Raw genomic sequence first — 6,365 nt, 5'->3', positions numbered from 1 at the left:
CACACTCCAGTGCACACTCCAGTACACACTCCAGTGCACACTCCAGTGCACACTCCAGTGCACACTCCAGTACACACTCTAGTCCACACTCCAGTGCACATTTCCACTCCAGCCTGTAACTCCAGCACAAGAGGATCTGTCAACCTCTAAGAGGCTCCGAGTGCTCCTGAGTGCATGTGGTGCCCATATACTCCTGCAGCTTCACACTTATAAATGAAACCAACAATATTTTTAAATGGAAACAACAACATTAATGGCACCTTCCTTTTACTGAATATTGAGACAATAAGCAGAAGCAAAAAGACACACCAACCATGAACTCAGAAATTGCTAACAGAAGCTTACCACATGAGTAGTACTAACAGAGGAGTGCATTCAAGAAAAATAAGACACAATTAAAATTCTACAGATTGTCAGGGGAAAAGCACAGAGATCGGTTCCCATTGATGTTTGGTGACATCTAATATGGTGGACAACAAGGAGTATTTGTCTATTTTGTTACTAATAAGAAGACACGAGGAGTTCTCTCTTCTCACCTCTTTGTTTTCAAAGGTTGCTGATAAGGACTCTTGGGGACATAATAACACTTTAAAGATTTTTTTAAAGCAAAATTCTAAAAGTTAATGAATCTGGTGGTACACACCTGTGATTCTAACACTTGAAAGATAAAAGTGGGAGAAGCAAGAGTTCAGGGACAGCCTTAGCCAGACAGCAAGGCTAGCCTGGGGTACATGAGACCATCCAAAACAAAAGAAAACAAACAAACAAAAAACCCAAACCATTCTAAATGAACAAGCTTGCTATATAAAATGGCCAAAATTAGAGTTAAGTAGAAAACTTATTCAATTTACAGAAAACAATATTTTCCTTTGTTCGACAGAGAATGAGCTCTCAGTGTTTCTGGCGCACCTCTAAGTTAGATAGAGGGTTTATCTGTAGTTGTCTTTACATCCTTGAATACTAATGCTTGTCTTCTGCCCATGATGCTGTACACTTGTACATTTATGTACAGTTGAAATATTTTAAAAATTAAAATATGTCATACACAAGGTGATATTGATCAACCCCAAATCCCTTTCCACCTCTCAAAATCCAGCTAAGGGCATTTAATCTCCTTAACTCAAAAAAAGATGCAAATATTCCCGTCGACCAAATTGTTATTAAATTAGAGCAAAAGCAAAGTCTTTCTCTTACTCAAGTTAGCGCAGAGAGACAAAGGTCTGTCTGTTTCGATGACTTTTCCCTAAGGTAGATAATTGAAATGATTCTAGTTTGGCTGTTCAAGCACTAAAGTGTCATAGTGATGAGCGTGGTAAGATAAATAGAGGGATAGCTTACAAATATTTCCCTTTGCAATCTGGTATTGCATATGGATGCCTGGAATAAGTAATGTAAATGAGCCTCCTCTAATTTACATTTAAACAGGGGCTTAAGCAGGATCAAGGAGCACCGTTCTGCCTCGGAAGCCAGTGTCTGACAAGAGTGGCGGGATTGTCGTCAGCATTATAATTATTACTAAGTTCTCCCAAAAAAGGCTCTCATTAAAAATGGATCTCTCTACAGGGAATATTTGAGACTGGGGTGTCTGGGTAAAATATGAATTGAAGACTAATGCCAAAAAAAAACAACCTGAAATTACATTTTCAAAAGAAGATGTTATGTTAAACAGTGATAAACTGGGTAATTACAAGAATTTTCTGAATCTTCTAGCATAATTAATGACATGGAACACTGAAGTTTGAAATTTGAAATCTGTCTATTCTAAATTATGCTTTTTTATTTGCATATTATATTAGAATAAAAAATCAATGTCAAATGGAAAGATTAATAAGTGTAAACCAAGCACAGATCCGTTATTTGTCCATTGTGAATATTACAAAGGAAAAAAAGAGTTACTTCTCATTTTAAGTGGGTTCTTGCTAACTGCAGGGCTTTTACTAAAACTAATATTAATATTATCTTAGTTAACTTTTCATATATAACAAGCTCTGGGTAAATAAACCCTGTATGAAAGCTGAAATGTAATTTATAATGAATTTGTGCTAATGGTATCTAATATGCCTAGTTTAAATGAAATCTTTATTGAGAGTAAATGTTGCTCATTTGCTTCAAAGGGAGTTACCAAACAAGTGTAATTTGATGGCAATTTAAGGAGTAACACAGTGTTAGCTAATACAAGTGTAATTTAAATTTCTTTATGACAGTGTGGTACAGAGGTCACATATTTTTCAAACAATGTTTACTAATTAAAAGGATGGGGTTGGGCATTAAAAATATCTTCCTTGAATAGAGTATCCAAAGTTTCAAACAAATAAATAATTCAGACTACATACTATGGAGGGCAGAAAAATAATCCTATGAAAACTTCCTATCTTTCTAACTCTTGGGACGTAGGAATATGTAAGCAGGTTCCACGAAGGGGCTCTTTCCAATGTCATGAATGTGTGAGCCTTAAGAGAGGAGAAGGGATTACTTGCATATAAGTGTGAACAGAGTAAGCCCATGAGTTTTCTCAAGCAGGGATCATATTGAAATGGGTCTCCATGATGATGAGAGCTTCCAGGTTCTTGGCAACTGAATGAAACAATGGAATAAGCATGCCCAAGCGTTGCCTGCAAGAGGTTTACTCAAAAGAGAAAGTAGCTGTCCAGTGGTTCTGCAAAGGTGTAGTGGGCTCTAACCAAAAGGCTCAGAAGCTCCAAATCCCACCACAAAATTCTCTCTTGAGAGTTCCAGGGCTGAGAACAGTGTGGTTCTTTACCCTGATCCACAGACGAGCTGTTCTATGACTTGGAACAATGTGTCCATGAATGGGTGGGATATTCCACAAAGCATATTGTTTCACATCTGACCTTCCTGTCTTGGTAGGAAATACCTCTATGTATCATTACTCCAGATTCATAAATGAGAGCTAGAGACCTCAAGTTTAGCTGCTTTCTTCAGGCTCATGCAACTAGAAAAATTGCCAAGTGAACCCTAAATTGTCCAACTCCAATGTCTATGTTCAAAGTGAGAATAATTCTGGCTTCTTCTTACCAAAAACTATTACAGAGTATAGAGTAACCCCAAATTTGCTGGATGATTAGCTACATTGATATACATATGTAAGGATTCCACCCAGTAATTATGCACACAGGCCATAATGCAAAGGTGGCAGATTGAGGGAAGGGAGAAAGAAGATGTGCACAAAATACAGCAGGGGTAATGTCTGTCTAATGACAGTGAGGGAGTAATGTAAGTAAACAGGATGATGTGAAGTCCTGCTATTCATGGATATCCACACACAAGAACATACAACACAAAGAAGCCAGGACATCTGAATGTTGTATGGTTCTAGATTAAAACCCCAACAAGGAGGGTACAAGAACACAAGCATAAATCTACCAGGAAATCATGACTAAACACACCCATTTCCAAAGTTGAAATTTTTATTAGCTCCCTAAGAATCATGTATCCTACATTCTGTCTTTGCAGAAGAAAGTACAGATGGCATTTCCCAGATTGACATTTTAGAGGTTGGGAATTAAAGATAAAAGAAACTAATTTTCTTTAAATCCTGGTATATTAACAAAATGATACATTAAATTTTCATAATAAATTATTTAACTGTTTAGCATATTATAAAATTAAACATGACAGTTCTGCTTTAAATAATCACAAAGCATAGAATTTGAATATCATTTAATAAGTATTTCTCATCATCTGAAATCAATCTGATCAACTTCATAATGCTACACAGCCACAATTTAGAACACTATCAAAATGTATTAATACATGTCTTTTTAAAGCGTCTTTCCTTTGCTCTTGGATACATGACCAAGTACTGTGATGAATTTTCTAAACAGAATCTTGACATCATTCATTTTTGTAATTGATTTAGGGATTATTTAACAATAAAACATTTCAGGATTCCAGTTTTATGAAGAATGGGAGACATGCTTGAGCTTAGTGGATACTCTTAGATATCTTAGTGTGGCCTATAATTAAAAAAGAGAAGCATATATGAATCAAATCCCATTCTAAGACCATTTATTGTCATTATGATGGAGTGAAAAAGTAAGTGAAAAGATTTTAAACATCTGAATGATTTAACCTTCTGCTGAAAGATGGCTGGGTGTGATGCCACATTCCTTTAATCCCAGTACTCAGGAGGTAGAGGTAGGCAGATATATCTCTTTTATATCATTACATAACACTAACATAAATTATAAGAATCAAAGAGAGATATTTAAATTGTTTGTACTTCATTTTTTCATACAATATATTTAACTGTTTTTTTCTACCCCCAACTTCCCCTATATACTTCCACCTTCATGCCCGATGCATTGCTAATGAGAAGTGTTGATCAGTTATACAAGAAGAAAGAATGAATCGAGTTCCTTTGCTTGCCCCCAAATTATATTCACCTGTTGTTTTTCATAAGAAGCACGAGACCACAATGTCTATAGCCCAAAGGTACAGTCGCAGAAGATGTTTGTACTATAAAAGTTTGCCAGGCAGGTAATTGGTACTTTATTTTTCTGCATTTTGTGATGTCTGCTTTATTTTTGTGCTTTTAGCTTTTAACTCATGCATTTAATTTTCCAAAGTATGACATCATTTGAAAACATGGTCTAACATTTGTCACTGTGTGCTTTGTTTGTCTTTAAAGTAATCTCCATGACATTACGATGAGCCTGGAATTGTCCCCATATGCTTTTTACATGTTGAAATCTGGCATTGTTTGTATGATGTGTGTCTTGATGTGGATCTCCAGTAGATCCTCCTGAGGGTTCTCTGTACATCCTCCCACGTGATACTCAAAAATCACACGCAGGAACATTTTACTTTGTTCCTCTGAACAAGTAGTACTAGCACTCACACGTGTGGTTGCTCAGGAAATTTCAGGCAAACAATAAGTTTATCTTTAGTGCATCCCCTAAAAGATAAGGAGCACTGTGTATGTCGGGTGTGTGGGAGGCATATGTTCAGAAATTCAAGTGCAGCACACATATGAAGTTTCATGTTGTTCATTTCCTCTGAACCTGGAGCTCCAGCTCCTAAACTTCCTGCCTCTGTACTCGGCATCACAGCACCCATGACGGGTGGAACACTCAGCCCTTGCTTATGCTTTCTTGTTCATGCTGGCCCCCCTCCCCAGAAGACAAGCTTCATTCCAGTAGGGGCAATCGTCTAGGCTGTTCACTACTTCACTCAAGCAAGAAGTCAGAGGATATTGATCTTAACAACCTAGAGGATCTTAAATATTTAAGATTTGAGCAATCTACCTACAACTTCACTCTTAAATATGTCTTAAATCCTTTCTCTAATTTTATCATGACTGCTGCCCTAATCAGAAACTGCAGATTGTCACTGCTGTGTTCTAGGTAGCCTCTTTGCACCCAGCAGTACTTTTCTGAGATCACTCACTCAGCTCATTCTACTTATTGATCCTCAGGAGGCATTGAGCCAAACCACTCCTTACTGAGGCTCCACAAGAGGACCCCAGGGAGGAAACAAACCATCACCTTCTCCATTGTACTTCTATCCTTCTGTCCCCCTCACCTGCCACAGACCCCAAAAGGCCTACAATGTCTATATATCACTCACATCTTTGGATCTCCATACTAGTACTGAAGAGGTACTTATCCACGGGGGACTCCCTACCACTTTGGCTACCATTTCTGCCAGGCCATCAAATGCTTGTGTCTGCTATCATTCTCTCCCTAAAATCTTACTGTGGCCTTCATGCGCTGAGCGACTCAGTAGCCATCTGTGCACAGTTATGTCACTGTATGTCCATCCTACATCTACACCACTTTATTGCTTCTCCCACCGGAATTTAAATTTCTTAAATCCAAGACACCATGACATTTCTTTTTTGATTCACAGCCCAAGTCTGGTGCACTGCACAAAGAAGCGTCCATAAATATTTGCTAAAGGAAGTCATTTCAGTTAAATTATCCAAATGAAACAGTTGAGAGTATCTATTCTATTTAAGATTTCTAACTTGGGATTACTTATTAAAAGATGTGTGATAACCAAGGTGTCTGATAACATAGAAAAGAGATGCTCCGTGGCTTAAAAAGGAAATGGTTCAGAAACAAACCACATCCAGAGATGGCAGCTATGTTAATGAGTGTGATAATGAAGAACAGAGAGTGGGCACAATGGTGGAGAGGGCCAACCAGAAGACAAAACAACATTTAGAGAGCCAAGTCCTGAAGACTGTGGCTGTAGCACAATTGGTAGTGTGCTTGCACCAAGCCCTGGGTCCTGTCCCCAGTGCCACATAAAGCCGTGCCTGTAATTCTAGCACTAGAGACAAGGAGCATGAATGCTAATGTCCTGGGATTACAGGCACAGAGACTTTTTTTTTTTTTTTT

The sequence above is a fragment of the Microtus ochrogaster genome, chromosome 21 (assembly GCF_000317375.1).
Source record: "Microtus ochrogaster isolate Prairie Vole_2 chromosome 21, MicOch1.0, whole genome shotgun sequence".
NCBI lineage: Eukaryota > Metazoa > Chordata > Mammalia > Rodentia > Cricetidae > Microtus > Microtus ochrogaster.
Note: the sequence above shows the minus strand (reverse complement) of the source record.